Source organism: Oncorhynchus keta, chromosome 14 (assembly GCF_023373465.1).
Source record: "Oncorhynchus keta strain PuntledgeMale-10-30-2019 chromosome 14, Oket_V2, whole genome shotgun sequence".
In the NCBI taxonomy this organism is placed as follows: Eukaryota; Metazoa; Chordata; class Actinopteri; order Salmoniformes; family Salmonidae; genus Oncorhynchus; species Oncorhynchus keta.
Genome location: NC_068434.1, coordinates 8,117,761 through 8,133,679, shown reverse-complemented (window position 1 = coordinate 8,133,679; position 15,919 = coordinate 8,117,761). Strand labels below are relative to the sequence as shown.

Genomic DNA, 15,919 nt, shown 5'->3' with positions numbered 1-15,919 from the left:
CTACACCCCTGGAGCTGATAGTTTACCCTCTACATCCCTGGAGCTGATAGTTTACCCTCTACATCCCTGGAGCTGATAGTTTACCCTCTACATCCCTGGAGCTGATAGTTTACCCTCTACACCCCTGGAGCTGATAGTTTACCCTCTACACCCCTGGAGCTGATAGTTTACCCTCTACATCCCTGGAGTTGATAGTTTACCCTCTACACCCCTGGAGCTGATAGTTTACCCTCTACACCCCTGGAGCTGATAGTTTACCCTCTACATCCCTGGAGCTGATAGTTTACCCTCTACATCCCTGGAGCTGATAGTTTACCCTCTACATCCCTGGAGCTGATAGTTTATCCTCTACATCCCTGGAGCTGATAGTTTACCCTCTACATCCCTGGAGTTGGTAGTTTACCCTCTACATCCCTGGAGCTGATAGTTTACCCTCTACATCCCTGGAGCTGATAGTTTACCCTCTACATCCCTGGAGCTGATAGTTTACCCTCTACACCCTCTGGAGTTGGTAGTTTACCCTCTACATCCCTGGAGCTGATAGTTTACCCTCTACATCCACTGGAGTTGGTAGTTTACCCTCTACACCCTCTGGAGTTGATAATTTACCCTCTACACCCTCTGGAGTTGGTAGTTTACCCCTGGAGTTGATAGTTTACCCTCTACATCCCTGGAGTTGGTAGTTTACCCTCTACACCCTCTGGAGTTGGTAGTTTACCCCTGGAGTTGATAGTTTACCCTCTACACCCTCTGGAGTTGATAGTTTACCCTCTACACCCCTGGAGTTGGTAGTTTACCCCTGGAGTTGATAGTTTACCCTCTACATCCCTGGAGTTGATAGTTTACCCCTGGAGTTGATAGTTTACCCTCTACATCCCTGGAGTTGATAGTTTACCCTCTACACCCTCTGGAGCTGATAGTTTACCCTCTACATCCCTGGAGTTGGTAGTTTACCCTCTACACCCTCTGGAGTTGATAGTTTACCCTCTACACCCTCTGGAGTTGGTAGTTTACCCCTGGAGTTGATAGTTTACCCTCTACACCCTCTGGAGTTGATAGTTTACCCTCTACACCCCTGGAGTTGATAGTTTACCCTCTACACCCCTGGAGTTGGTAGTTTACCCCTGGAGTTGATAGTTTACCCTCTACACCCTCTGGAGTTGATAGTTTACCCTCTACACCCCTGGAGTTGATAGTTTACCCTCTACACCCCTGGAGTTGGTAGTTTACCCCTGGAGTTGGTAGTTTACCCCTGGAGTTGGTAGTTTACCCTCTGGAGTTGGTAGTTTACCCTCTACACCCCGGAGTTGGTAGTTTACCCCTGGAGTTGGTAGTTTACCCCTGGAGTTGGTAGTTTACCCTCTGGAGTTGGTAGTTTACCCTCTGGAGTTGGTAGTTTACCCTCTGGAGTTGGTAGTTTACCCTCTGGAGTTGGTAGTTTACCCTCTGGAGTTGGTAGTTTACCCTCTGGAGTTTGTAGTTTACCCTCTACACCCCTGGAGTTGGTAGTTTACCCCTGGAGTTGGTAGTTTACCCTCTACGCCCCTGGAGTTGATAGTTTACCCTCTACACCCCTGGAGTTGGTAGTTTACCCCTGGAGTTGGTAGTTTACCCCTGGAGTTGGTAGTTTACCCTCTGGAGTTGGTAGTTTACCCTCTACACCCCGGAGTTGGTAGTTTACCCCTGGAGTTGGTAGTTTACCCCTGGAGTTGGTAGTTTACCCTCTGGAGTTGGTAGTTTACCCTCTGGAGTTGGTAGTTTACCCTCTGGAGTTGGTAGTTTACCCTCTGGAGTTGGTAGTTTACCCTCTGGAGTTTGTAGTTTACCCTCTACACCCCTGGAGTTGGTAGTTTACCCCTGGAGTTGGTAGTTTACCCTCTACGCCCCTGGAGTTGATAGTTTACCCTCTGGAGTTGGTAGTTTACCCTATGGAGTTGGTAGTTTACCCTCTACACCCCGGAGTTGGTAGTTTACCCCTGGAGTTGGTAGTTTACCCCTGGAGTTGGTAGTTTACCCTCTGGAGTTGGTCGTTTACCCTCTGGAGTTGGTAGTTTACCCTCTACACCCCTGGAGTTTATAGTTTACCCTCTACATCCCTGGAGTTGATAGTTTACCCCTGGAGTTGGTAGTTTACCCTCTACACCCCTGGAGTTGATAGTTTACCCTCTGGAGTTGATAGTTTACCCTCTACACCCCTGGAGTTGGTAGTTTACCCCTGGAGTTGGTAGTTTACCCCTGGAGTTGGTAGTTTACCCCTGGAGTTGGTAGTTTACCCTCTGGAGTTGGTAGTTTACCCTCTACACCCCCGGAGTTGGTAGTTTACCCTCTGGAGTTGGTAGTTTACCCTCTGGAGTTGGTAGTTTACCCTCTGGAGTTGGTAGTTTACCCTCTACACCCCTGGAGTTGGTAGTTTACACCTGGAGTTGGTAGTTTACCCTCTACACCCCTGGAGTTGATAGTTTACCCTCTGGAGTTGATAGTTTACCCTCTGGAGTTGGTAGTTTACCCTCTACACCCCCGGAGTTGGTAGTTTACCCTCTGGAGTTGGTAGTTTACCCTCTGGAGTTGGTAGTTTACCCTCTGGAGTTGGTAGTTTACCCTCTACACCCCTGGAGTTGGTAGTTTACCCTCTGGAGTTGGTAGTTTACCCTCTGGAGTTGATAGTTTACCCTCTGGAGTTGGTAGTTTACCCTCTACACCCCCGGAGTTGGTAGTTTACCCCTGGAGTTGGTAGTTTACCCTCTGGAGTTGGTAGTTTACCCTCTGGAGTTGGTAGTTTACCCTCTGGAGTTGGTAGTTTACCCTCTGGAGTTGGTAGTTTAACCTCTGGAGTTGGTAGTTTACCCTCTGGAGTTGGTAGTTTACCCTCTACACCCTCTGGAGTTGGTAGTTTACCCTCTGGAGTTGGTAGTTTACCCTTTACACCCCTGGAGTTGATAGTTTACCCTCTGGAGTTGGTAGTTTACCCACTACACCCCTGGAGTTGGTAGTTTACCCTCTACACCCCTGGAGTTGATAGTTTACCCTCTACATCCCTGGAGTTGATAGTTTACACCTGGAGTTGGTAGTTTACCCTCTGGAGTTGGTAGTTTACCCACTACACCCCTGGAGTTGGTAGTTTACCCCTGGAGTTGGTAGTTTACCCTCTGGAGTTGGCAGTTTACCCTCTACACCCCTGGAGTTTATAGTTTACCCTCTACATCCCTGGAGTTGATAGTTTACCCCTGGAGTTGGTAGTTTACCCTCTGGAGTTGGTAGTTTACCCTGGAGTTGGTAGTTTACCCTCTACCTCCCTGGAGTTGATAGTTTACCCCTGGAGTTGGTAGTTTACCCCTGGAGTTGGTAGTTTACCCTCTACATCCCTGGAGTTGATAGTTTACCCCTGGAGTTGGTAGTTTACCCTCTGGAGTTGGTAGTTTACCCCTGGAGTTGATAGTTTACCCTCTGGAGTTGGTAGTTTACCCTCTACACCCCTGGAGTTGGTAGTTTACCCTCTGGAGTTGGTAGTTTACCCTCTGGTGTTGGTAATTTACCCTCTGGAGTGGGTAGTTTACCCTCTGGAGTTGGTAGTTTACACTCTGGAGTTGGTAGATTACCCTCTACACCCTCTGGAGTTGGTAGTTTACCTTCTACACCCCCGGAGTTGGTAGTTTACCCTCTGGAGTTGGTAGTTTACCCTCTGGTGTTGGTAGTTTACCCTCTGGAGTGGGTAGTTTACCCTCTGGAGTTGGTAGTTTACACTCTGGAGTTGGTAGTTTACCCTCTACACCCTCTGGAGTTGGTAGTTTACCTTCTACACCCCCGGAGTTGGTAGTTTACCCTCTGGAGTTGGTAGTTTACCCTCTGGAGTTGGTAGTTTACCCTCTACACCCCTGGAGTTGGTAGTTTACCCTCTACACCCCTGGAGTTGATAGTTTACCCTCTGGAGTTGATAGTTTACCCTCTGGAGTTGATAGTTTACCCTCTGGAGTTGATAGTTTACCCTCTGGAGTTGGTAGTTTACCCTCTGGAGTTGGTAGTTTACCCTCTACACCCCCGGAGTTGGTAGTTTACCCCTGGGGTTGGTAGTTTACCCTCTGGAGTTGGTAGTTTACCCTCTGGAGTTGGTAGTTTACCCTCTGGAGTTGGTAGTTTACCCTCTGGAGTTGGTAGTTTACCCTCTACACCCTCTGGAGTTGGTAGTTTACCCTCTGGAGTTGGTAGTTTACCCTCTGGAGTTGGTAGTTTACCCTCTACACCCTCTGGAGTTGGTAGTTTACCCCTGGAGTTGGTAGTTTACCCTCTGGAGTTGGCAGTTTACCCTCTACACCCCTGGAGTTGATAGTTTACCCTCTACATCCCTGGAGTTGGTAGTTTACCCTCTGGAGTTGGTAGTTTACCCCTGGAGTTGGTAGTTTACCCTCTACATCCCTGGAGTTGATAGTTTACCCTCTGGAGTTGATAGTTTACCCTCTGGAGTTGGTAGTTTACCCACTGGAGTTGGTAGTTTACCCTCTGGAGTTGGTAGTTTACCCTCTGGAGTTGGTAGTTTACCCTCTGGAGTTGGTAGTTTACCCCTGGAGTTGGTAGTTTACCCCTGGAGTTGGTAGTTTTCCCCTAGAGTTGGTAGTTTACCCTCTGGAGTTGGTAGTTTACCCTCTGGAGTTGGTAGTTTACCCTCTGGAGTTGGTAGTTTACCCTCTGGAGTTGGTAGTTTACCCTCTACACCCTCTGGAGTTGGTAGTTTACCCTCTGGAGTTGATAGTTTACCCTCTGGAGTTGATAGTTTACCCTCTGGAGTTGATAGTTTACCCTCTGGAGTTGGTAGTTTACCCTCTGGAGTTGATAGTTTACCCTCTGGAGTTGGTAGTTTACCCTCTGGAGTTGGTAGTTTACCCTCTACACCCCCGGAGTTGGTAGTTTACCCCTGGGGTTGGTAGTTTACCCTCTGGAGTTGGTAGTTTACCCTCTGGAGTTGGTAGTTTACCCTCTGGAGTTGGTAGTTTACCTTCTGGAGTTGGTAGTTTACCCTCTGGAGTTGGTAGTTTACCCTCTACACCCTCTGGAGTTGGTAGTTTACCCTCTGGAGTTGGTAGTTTACCCTCTGGAGTTGGTAGTTTACCCTCTACACCCTCTGGAGTTGGTAGTTTACCCCTGGAGTTGGTAGTTTACCCTCTGGAGTTGGCAGTTTACCCTCTACACCCCTGGAGTTGATAGTTTACCCTCTACATCCCTGGAGTTGATAGTTTACCCTCTGGAGTTGGTAGTTTACCCCTGGAGTTGGTAGTTTACCCTCTACATCCCTGGAGTTGATAGTTTACCCTCTGGAGTTGATAGTTTACCTTCTGGAGTTGGTAGTTTACCCACTGGAGTTGGTAGTTTACCCTCTGGAGTTGGTAGTTTACCCTCTGGAGTTGGTAGTTTACCCCTGGAGTTGGTAGTTTACCCTCTGGAGTTGGTAGTTTACCCTCTGGAGTTGGTAGTTTACCCTCTGGAGTTGGTAGTTTACCCTCTACACCCTCTGGAGTTGGTAGTTTACCCTCTACACCCCCGGAGTTGGTAGTTTACCCCTGGAGTTGGTAGTTTACCCTGGAGTTGGTAGTTTACCCCTGGAGTTGGTAGTTTACCCTTTGGAGTTGGTAGTTTACCCTTTGGAGTTGGTAGTTTACCCTCTGGAGTTGGTAGTTTACCCTCTGGAGTTGGTAGTTTACCCTCTGGAGTTGGTAGTTTACCCTCTGGAGTTGGTAGTTTACCCTCTACACCCTCTGGAGTTGGTAGTTTACCCCCGGAGTTGGTAGTTTACCCCTGGAGTTGGTAGTTTACCCCTGGAGTTGGTAGTTTACCCCTGGAGTTGGTAGTTTACCCCTGGAGTTGGTAGATTACACTTTGGAGTTGGTAGTTTACCCTCTACACCCCTGGAGTTGATAGTTTACCCTCTGGAGTTGGTAGTTTACCCTCTACACCCCTGGAGTTGATAGTTTACCCTCTGGAGTTGGTAGTTTACCCTCTGGAGTTGGTAGTTTACCCTCTACTCCCCCGGAGTTGGTAGTTTACCCCTGGAGTTGGTAGTTTACCCCTGGAGTTGGTAGTTTACCCTCTGGAGTTGGTAGTTTACCCTCTACACCCTCTGGAGTTGGTAGTTTACCCTCTGGAGTTGATAGTTTACCCTCTGGAGTTGATAGTTTACCCTCTGGAGTTGATAGTTTACCCTCTGGAGTTGATAGTTTACCCTCTGGAGTTGGTAGTTTACCCTCTGGAGTTGATAGTTTACCCTCTGGAGTTGGTAGTTTACCCTCTGGAGTTGGTAGTTTACCCTCTACACCCCGGAGTTGGTAGTTTACCCCTGGGGTTGGTAGTTTACCCTCTGGAGTTGGTAGTTTACCCTCTGGAGTTGGTAGTTTACCTTCTGGAGTTGGTAGTTTACCCTCTGGAGTTGGTAGTTTACCCTCTACACCCTCTGGAGTTGGTAGTTTACCCTCTGGAGTTGGTAGTTTACCCTCTGGAGTTGGTAGTTTACCCTCTACACCCTCTGGAGTTGGTAGTTTACCCCTGGAGTTGGTAGTTTACCCTCTGGAGTTGGCAGTTTACCCTCTACACCCCTGGAGTTGATAGTTTACCCTCTACATCCCTGGAGTTGATAGTTTACCCTCTGGAGTTGGTAGTTTACCCCTGGAGTTGGTAGTTTACCCTCTACATCCCTGGAGTTGATAGTTTACCCTCTGGAGTTGATAGTTTACCTTCTGGAGTTGGTAGTTTACCCACTGGAGTTGGTAGTTTACCCTCTGGAGTTGGTAGTTTACCCTCTGGAGTTGGTAGTTTACCCCTGGAGTTGGTAGTTTACTCCTAGAGTTGGTAGTTTACCCTCTGGAGTTGGTAGTTTACCCTCTGGAGTTGGTAGTTTACCCTCTACACCCTCTGGAGTTGGTAGTTTACCCTCTACACCCCCGGAGTTGGTAGTTTACCCTTGGAGTTGGTAGTTTACCCCTGGAGTTGGTAGTTTACCCCTGGAGTTGGTAGTTTACCCTTTGGAGTTGGTAGTTTACCCTCTGGAGTTGGTAGTTTACCCTCTGGAGTTGGTAGTTTACCCTCTGGAGTTGGTAGTTTACCCTCTGGAGTTGGTAGTTTACCCTCTGGAGTTGGTAGTTTACCCTCTGGAGTTGGTAGTTTACCCTCTACACCCTCTGGAGTTGGTAGTTTACCCCGGAGTTGGTAGTTTACCCCGGAGTTGGTAGTTTACCCCTGGAGTTGGTAGTTTACCCCTGGAGTTGGTAGTTTACCCCTGGAGTTGGTAGTTTACCCCTGGAGTTGGTAGATTACACTTTGGAGTTGGTAGTTTACCCTCTACACCCCTGGAGTTGATAGTTTACCCTCTGGAGTTGGTAGTTTACCCTCTACACCCCTGGAGTTGATAGTTTACCCTCTGGAGTTGGTAGTTTACCCTCTGGAGTTGGTAGTTTACCCTCTACTCCCCGGAGTTGGTAGTTTACCCCTGGAGTTGGTAGTTTACCCCTGGAGTTGGTAGTTTACCCTCTGGAGTTGGTAGTTTACCCTCTGGAGTTGGTAGTTTACCCTCTACACCCTCTGGAGTTGGTAGTTTACCCTCTGGAGTTGATAGTTTACCCTCTGGAGTTGATAGTTTACCCTCTGGAGTTGATAGTTTACCCTCTGGAGTTGATAGTTTACCCTCTGGAGTTGGTAGTTTACCCTCTGGAGTTGATAGTTTACCCTCTGGAGTTGGTAGTTTACCCTCTGGAGTTGGTAGTTTACCCTCTACACCCCCGGAGTTGGTAGTTTACCCCTGGGGTTGGTAGTTTACCCTCTGGAGTTGGTAGTTTACCCTCTGGAGTTGGTAGTTTACCCTCTGGAGTTGGTAGTTTACCTTCTGGAGTTGGTAGTTTACCCTCTGGAGTTGGTAGTTTACCCTCTACACCCTCTGGAGTTGGTAGTTTACCCTCTGGAGTTGGTAGTTTACCCTCTGGAGTTGGTAGTTTACCCTCTACACCCTCTGGAGTTGGTAGTTTACCCCTGGAGTTGGTAGTTTACCCTCTGGAGTTGGCAGTTTACCCTCTACACCCCTGGAGTTGATAGTTTACCCTCTACATCCCTGGAGTTGATAGTTTACCCTCTGGAGTTGGTAGTTTACCCCTGGAGTTGGTAGTTTACCCTCTACATCCCTGGAGTTGATAGTTTACCCTCTGGAGTTGATAGTTTACCTTCTGGAGTTGGTAGTTTACCCACTGGAGTTGGTAGTTTACCCTCTGGAGTTGGTAGTTTACCCCTGGAGTTGGTAGTTTACTCCTAGAGTTGGTAGTTTACCCTCTGGAGTTGGTAGTTTACCCTCTACACCCTCTGGAGTTGGTAGTTTACCCTCTACACCCCCGGAGTTGGTAGTTTACCCCTGGAGTTGGTAGTTTACCCCTGGAGTTGGTAGTTTACCCCTGGAGTTGGTAGTTTACCCTTTGGAGTTGGTAGTTTACCCTTTGGAGTTGGTAGTTTACCCTCTGGAGTTGGTAGTTTACCCTCTGGAGTTGGTAGTTTACCCTCTGGAGTTGGTAGTTTACCCTCTGGAGTTGGTAGTTTACCCTCTACACCCTCTGGAGTTGGTAGTTTACCCCCGGAGTTGGTAGTTTACCCCCGGAGTTGGTAGTTTACCCCTGGAGTTGGTAGTTTACCCCTGGAGTTGGTAGTTTACCCCTGGAGTTGGTAGATTACACTTTGGAGTTGGTAGTTTACCCTCTACACCCCTGGAGTTGATAGTTTACCCTCTGGAGTTGGTAGTTTACCCTCTACACCCCTGGAGTTGATAGTTTACCCTCTGGAGTTGGTAGTTTACCCTCTGGAGTTGGTAGTTTACCCTCTGGAGTTGGTAGTTTACCCTCTGGAGTTGGTAGTTTACCCTCTGGAGTTGGTAGTTTACCCCTGGAGTTGGTAGTTTACCCCTGGAGTTGGTAGTTTTCCCCTAGAGTTGGTAGTTTACCCTCTGGAGTTGGTAGTTTACCTTCTGGAGTTGGTAGTTTACCCTCTGGAGTTGGTAGTTTACCCTCTACACCCTCTGGAGTTGGTAGTTTACCCTCTGGAGTTGGTAGTTTACCCTCTGGAGTTGGTAGTTTACCCTCTACACCCTCTGGAGTTGGTAGTTTACCCCTGGAGTTGGTAGTTTACCCTCTGGAGTTGGCAGTTTACCCTCTACACCCCTGGAGTTGATAGTTTACCCTCTACATCCCTGGAGTTGATAGTTTACCCTCTGGAGTTGGTAGTTTACCCCTGGAGTTGGTAGTTTACCCTCTACATCCCTGGAGTTGATAGTTTACCCTCTGGAGTTGATAGTTTACCTTCTGGAGTTGGTAGTTTACCCACTGGAGTTGGTAGTTTACCCTCTGGAGTTGGTAGTTTACCCTCTGGAGTTGGTAGTTTACCCCTGGAGTTGGTAGTTTACCCTCTGGAGTTGGTAGTTTACCCTCTGGAGTTGGTAGTTTACCCTCTGGAGTTGGTAGTTTACCCTCTACACCCTCTGGAGTTGGTAGTTTACCCTCTACACCCCCGGAGTTGGTAGTTTACCCCTGGAGTTGGTAGTTTACCCCTGGAGTTGGTAGTTTACCCCTGGAGTTGGTAGTTTACCCTTTGGAGTTGGTAGTTTACCCTTTGGAGTTGGTAGTTTACCCTCTGGAGTTGGTAGTTTACCCTCTGGAGTTGGTAGTTTACCCTCTGGAGTTGGTAGTTTACCCTCTGGAGTTGGTAGTTTACCCTCTACACCCTCTGGAGTTGGTAGTTTACCCCCGGAGTTGGTAGTTTACCCCCGGAGTTGGTAGTTTACCCCTGGAGTTGGTAGTTTACCCCTGGAGTTGGTAGTTTACCCCTGGAGTTGGTAGTTTACCCCTGGAGTTGGTAGATTACACTTTGGAGTTGGTAGTTTACCCTCTACACCCCTGGAGTTGATAGTTTACCCTCTGGAGTTGGTAGTTTACCCTCTACACCCCTGGAGTTGATAGTTTACCCTCTGGAGTTGGTAGTTTACCCTCTGGAGTTGGTAGTTTACCCTCTACTCCCCCGGAGTTGGTAGTTTACCCCTGGAGTTGGTAGTTTACCCCTGGAGTTGGTAGTTTACCCTCTGGAGTTGGTAGTTTACCCTCTGGAGTTGGTAGTTTACCCTCTACACCCTCTGGAGTTGGTAGTTTACCCTCTGGAGTTGATAGTTTACCCTCTGGAGTTGATAGTTTACCCTCTGGAGTTGATAGTTTACCCTCTGGAGTTGATAGTTTACCCTCTGGAGTTGATAGTTTACCCTCTGGAGTTGATAGTTTACCCTCTGGAGTTGGTAGTTTACCCTCTGGAGTTGATAGTTTACCCTCTGGAGTTGGTAGTTTACCCTCTGGAGTTGGTAGTTTACCCTCTACACCCCGGAGTTGGTAGTTTACCCCTGGGGTTGGTAGTTTACCCTCTGGAGTTGGTAGTTTACCCTCTGGAGTTGGTAGTTTACCCTCTGGAGTTGGTAGTTTACCTTCTGGAGTTGGTAGTTTACCCTCTGGAGTTGGTAGTTTACCCTCTGGAGTTGGTAGTTTACCCTCTACACCCTCTGGAGTTGGTAGTTTACCCCTGGAGTTGGTAGTTTACCCTCTGGAGTTGGCAGTTTACCCTCTACACCCCTGGAGTTGATAGTTTACCCTCTACATCCCTGGAGTTGATAGTTTACCCTCTGGAGTTGGTAGTTTACCCCTGGAGTTGGTAGTTTACCCTCTACATCCCTGGAGTTGATAGTTTACCCTCTGGAGTTGATAGTTTACCTTCTGGAGTTGGTAGTTTACCCACTGGAGTTGGTAGTTTACCCTCTGGAGTTGGTAGTTTACCCTCTGGAGTTGGTAGTTTACCCCTGGAGTTGGTAGTTTACTCCTAGAGTTGGTAGTTTACCCTCTGGAGTTGGTAGTTTACCCTCTGGAGTTGGTAGTTTACCCTCTGGAGTTGGTAGTTTACCCTCTACACCCTCTGGAGTTGGTAGTTTACCCTCTACACCCCCGGAGTTGGTAGTTTACCCTTGGAGTTGGTAGTTTACCCCTGGAGTTGGTAGTTTACCCCTGGAGTTGGTAGTTTACCCTTTGGAGTTGGTAGTTTACCCTTTGGAGTTGGTAGTTTACCCTCTGGAGTTGGTAGTTTACCCTCTGGAGTTGGTAGTTTACCCTCTGGAGTTGGTAGTTTACCCTCTGGAGTTGGTAGTTTACCCTCTACACCCTCTGGAGTTGGTAGTTTACCCTCGGAGTTGGTAGTTTACCCCGGAGTTGGTAGTTTACCCCTGGAGTTGGTAGTTTACCCCTGGAGTTGGTAGTTTACCCCTGGAGTTGGTAGTTTACCCCTGGAGTTGGTAGATTACACTTTGGAGTTGGTAGTTTACCCTCTACACCCCTGGAGTTGATAGTTTACCCTCTGGAGTTGGTAGTTTACCCTCTACACCCCTGGAGTTGATAGTTTACCCTCTGGAGTTGGTAGTTTACCCTCTGGAGTTGGTAGTTTACCCTCTACTCCCCGGAGTTGGTAGTTTACCCCTGGAGTTGGTAGTTTACCCCTGGAGTTGGTAGTTTACCCTCTGGAGTTGGTAGTTTACCCTCTGGAGTTGGTAGTTTACCCTCTACACCCTCTGGAGTTGGTAGTTTACCCTCTGGAGTTGATAGTTTACCCTCTGGAGTTGATAGTTTACCCTCTGGAGTTGATAGTTTACCCTCTGGAGTTGGTAGTTTACCCTCTGGAGTTGATAGTTTACCCTCTGGAGTTGGTAGTTTACCCTCTGGAGTTGGTAGTTTACCCTCTACACCCCGGAGTTGGTAGTTTACCCCTGGAGTTGGTAGTTTACCCTCTGGAGTTGGTAGTTTACCCTCTGGAGTTGGTAGTTTACCCTCTGGAGTTGGTAGTTTACCTTCTGGAGTTGGTAGTTTACCCTCTGGAGTTGGTAGTTTACCCTCTACACCCTCTGGAGTTGGTAGTTTACCCTCTGGAGTTGGTAGTTTACCCTCTGGAGTTGGTAGTTTACCCTCTACACCCTCTGGAGTTGGTAGTTTACCCCTGGAGTTGGTAGTTTACCCTCTGGAGTTGGCAGTTTACCCTCTACACCCCTGGAGTTGATAGTTTACCCTCTACATCCCTGGAGTTGATAGTTTACCCTCTGGAGTTGGTAGTTTACCCCTGGAGTTGGTAGTTTACCCTCTACATCCCTGGAGTTGATAGTTTACCCTCTGGAGTTGATAGTTTACCTTCTGGAGTTGGTAGTTTACCCACTGGAGTTGGTAGTTTACCCTCTGGAGTTGGTAGTTTACCCTCTGGAGTTGGTAGTTTACCCCTGGAGTTGGTAGTTTACCCTCTGGAGTTGGTAGTTTACCCTCTGGAGTTGGTAGTTTACCCTCTGGAGTTGGTAGTTTACCCTCTACACCCTCTGGAGTTGGTAGTTTACCCTCTACACCCCCGGAGTTGGTAGTTTACCCCTGGAGTTGGTAGTTTACCCCTGGAGTTGGTAGTTTACCCCTGGAGTTGGTAGTTTACCCTTTGGAGTTGGTAGTTTACCCTTTGGAGTTGGTAGTTTACCCTCTGGAGTTGGTAGTTTACCCTCTGGAGTTGGTAGTTTACCCTCTGGAGTTGGTAGTTTACCCTCTGGAGTTGGTAGTTTACCCTCTACACCCTCTGGAGTTGGTAGTTTACCCCGGAGTTGGTAGTTTACCCCGGAGTTGGTAGTTTACCCCTGGAGTTGGTAGTTTACCCCTGGAGTTGGTAGTTTACCCTGGAGTTGGTAGTTTACCCCTGGAGTTGGTAGATTACACTTTGGAGTTGGTAGTTTACCCTCTACACCCCTGGAGTTGATAGTTTACCCTCTGGAGTTGGTAGTTTACCCTCTACACCCCTGGAGTTGATAGTTTACCCTCTGGAGTTGGTAGTTTACCCTCTGGAGTTGGTAGTTTACCCTCTACTCCCCGGAGTTGGTAGTTTACCCCTGGAGTTGGTAGTTTACCCCTGGAGTTGGTAGTTTACCCTCTGGAGTTGGTAGTTTACCCTCTGGAGTTGGTAGTTTACCCTCTACACCCTCTGGAGTTGGTAGTTTACCCTCTGGAGTTGATAGTTTACCCTCTGGAGTTGATAGTTTACCCTCTGGAGTTGATAGTTTACCCTCTGGAGTTGATAGTTTACCCTCTGGAGTTGATAGTTTACCCTCTGGAGTTGATAGTTTACCCTCTGGAGTTGGTAGTTTACCCTCTGGAGTTGATAGTTTACCCTCTGGAGTTGGTAGTTTACCCTCTGGAGTTGGTAGTTTACCCTCTACACCCCCGGAGTTGGTAGTTTACCCCTGGGGTTGGTAGTTTACCCTCTGGAGTTGGTAGTTTACCCTCTGGAGTTGGTAGTTTACCCTCTGGAGTTGGTAGTTTACCTTCTGGAGTTGGTAGTTTACCCTCTGGAGTTGGTAGTTTACCCTCTGGAGTTGGTAGTTTACCCTCTACACCCTCTGGAGTTGGTAGTTTACCCCTGGAGTTGGTAGTTTACCCTCTGGAGTTGGCAGTTTACCCTCTACACCCCTGGAGTTGATAGTTTACCCTCTACATCCCTGGAGTTGATAGTTTACCCTCTGGAGTTGGTAGTTTACCCCTGGAGTTGGTAGTTTACCCTCTACATCCCTGGAGTTGATAGTTTACCCTCTGGAGTTGATAGTTTACCTTCTGGAGTTGGTAGTTTACCCACTGGAGTTGGTAGTTTACCCTCTGGAGTTGGTAGTTTACCCTCTGGAGTTGGTAGTTTACCCCTGGAGTTGGTAGTTTACTCCTAGAGTTGGTAGTTTACCCTCTGGAGTTGGTAGTTTACCCTCTGGAGTTGGTAGTTTACCCTCTGGAGTTGGTAGTTTACCCTCTACACCCTCTGGAGTTGGTAGTTTACCCTCTACACCCCCGGAGTTGGTAGTTTACCCTTGGAGTTGGTAGTTTACCCCTGGAGTTGGTAGTTTACCCCTGGAGTTGGTAGTTTACCCTTTGGAGTTGGTAGTTTACCCTTTGGAGTTGGTAGTTTACCCTCTGGAGTTGGTAGTTTACCCTCTGGAGTTGGTAGTTTACCCTCTGGAGTTGGTAGTTTACCCTCTGGAGTTGGTAGTTTACCCTCTACACCCTCTGGAGTTGGTAGTTTACCCTCGGAGTTGGTAGTTTACCCCCGGAGTTGGTAGTTTACCCCTGGAGTTGGTAGTTTACCCCTGGAGTTGGTAGTTTACCCCTGGAGTTGGTAGTTTACCCCTGGAGTTGGTAGATTACACTTTGGAGTTGGTAGTTTACCCTCTACACCCCTGGAGTTGATAGTTTACCCTCTGGAGTTGGTAGTTTACCCTCTACACCCCTGGAGTTGATAGTTTACCCTCTGGAGTTGGTAGTTTACCCTCTGGAGTTGGTAGTTTACCCTCTACTCCCCCGGAGTTGGTAGTTTACCCCTGGAGTTGGTAGTTTACCCCTGGAGTTGGTAGTTTACCCTCTGGAGTTGGTAGTTTACCCTCTGGAGTTGGTAGTTTACCCTCTACACCCTCTGGAGTTGGTAGTTTACCCTCTGGAGTTGATAGTTTACCCTCTGGAGTTGATAGTTTACCCTCTGGAGTTGATAGTTTACCCTCTGGAGTTGATAGTTTACCCTCTGGAGTTGGTAGTTTACCCTCTGGAGTTGATAGTTTACCCTCTGGAGTTGGTAGTTTACCCTCTGGAGTTGGTAGTTTACCCTCTACACCCCGGAGTTGGTAGTTTACCCCTGGGGTTGGTAGTTTACCCTCTGGAGTTGGTAGTTTACCCTCTGGAGTTGGTAGTTTACCCTCTGGAGTTGGTAGTTTACCTTCTGGAGTTGGTAGTTTACCCTCTGGAGTTGGTAGTTTACCCTCTACACCCTCTGGAGTTGGTAGTTTACCCTCTGGAGTTGGTAGTTTACCCTCTGGAGTTGGTAGTTTACCCTCTACACCCTCTGGAGTTGGTAGTTTACCCCTGGAGTTGGTAGTTTACCCTCTGGAGTTGGCAGTTTACCCTCTACACCCCTGGAGTTGATAGTTTACCCTCTACATCCCTGGAGTTGATAGTTTACCCTCTGGAGTTGGTAGTTTACCCCTGGAGTTGGTAGTTTACCCTCTACATCCCTGGAGTTGATAGTTTACCCTCTGGAGTTGATAGTTTACCTTCTGGAGTTGGTAGTTTACCCACTGGAGTTGGTAGTTTACCCCTGGAGTTGGTAGTTTACTCCTAGAGTTGGTAGTTTACCCTCTGGAGTTGGTAGTTTACCCTCTGGAGTTGGTAGTTTACCCTCTACACCCTCTGGAGTTGGTAGTTTACCCTCTACACCCCCGGAGTTGGTAGTTTACCCCTGGAGTTGGTAGTTTACCCCTGGAGTTGGTAGTTTACCCCTGGAGTTGGTAGTTTACCCTTTGGAGTTGGTAGTTTACCCTTTGGAGTTGGTAGTTTACCCTCTGGAGTTGGTAGTTTACCCTCTGGAGTTGGTAGTTTACCCTCTGGAGTTGGTAGTTTACCCTCTGGAGTTGGTAGTTTACCCTCTACACCCTCTGGAGTTGGTAGTTTACCCCGGAGTTGGTAGTTTACCCCGGAGTTGGTAGTTTACCCCTGGAGTTGGTAGTTTACCCCTGGAGTTGGTAGTTTACCCCTGGAGTTGGTAGTTTACCCCTGGAGTTGGTAGATTACACTTTGGAGTTGGTAGTTTACCCTCTACACCCCTGGAGTTGATAGTTTACCCTCTGGAGTTGGTAGTTTACCCTCTACACCCCTGGAGTTGGTAGTTTACCCTCTGGAGTTGGTAGTTTACCCTCTGGAGTTGGTAGTTTACCCTCTACTCCCCCGGAGTTGGTAGTTTACCCCTGGAGTTGGTAGTTTACCCCTGGAGTTGGTAGTTTACCCTCTGGAGTTGGTAGTTTACCCTCTACACCCCTGGGTATAAGCAGTTCAGG

At 48.1% G+C, this 15,919-nt stretch overlaps 1 protein-coding gene and 1 long non-coding RNA gene across 19 annotated transcripts in view; one reads left to right on the top strand and one right to left on the bottom strand.

Moving 5' to 3' along the window:
• The window catches only part of ppm1f (protein phosphatase, Mg2+/Mn2+ dependent, 1F), a 67,455-nt gene that overhangs the window by 46,623 nt on the left and 4,913 nt on the right, over nucleotides 1–15,919 (top strand). The window lies entirely within an intron of this gene.
• Nucleotides 6,957–15,870, bottom strand: LOC127907175 (uncharacterized). Of its 8 annotated transcripts, none has more exons than XR_008063591.1 (3): nucleotides 15,659–15,870; nucleotides 12,300–12,443; nucleotides 6,957–7,023 (listed from the first exon to the last, which is right to left on the bottom strand). It is a non-coding gene; the product is annotated as an uncharacterized LOC127907175 (long non-coding RNA). The 8 variants fall into 8 exon arrangements; XR_008063586.1 differs by lacking the exon at nucleotides 15,659–15,870 and adding an exon at nucleotides 14,246–14,489; XR_008063584.1 differs by lacking the exons at nucleotides 12,300–12,443; nucleotides 15,659–15,870 and adding exons at nucleotides 9,396–9,539; nucleotides 14,246–14,489.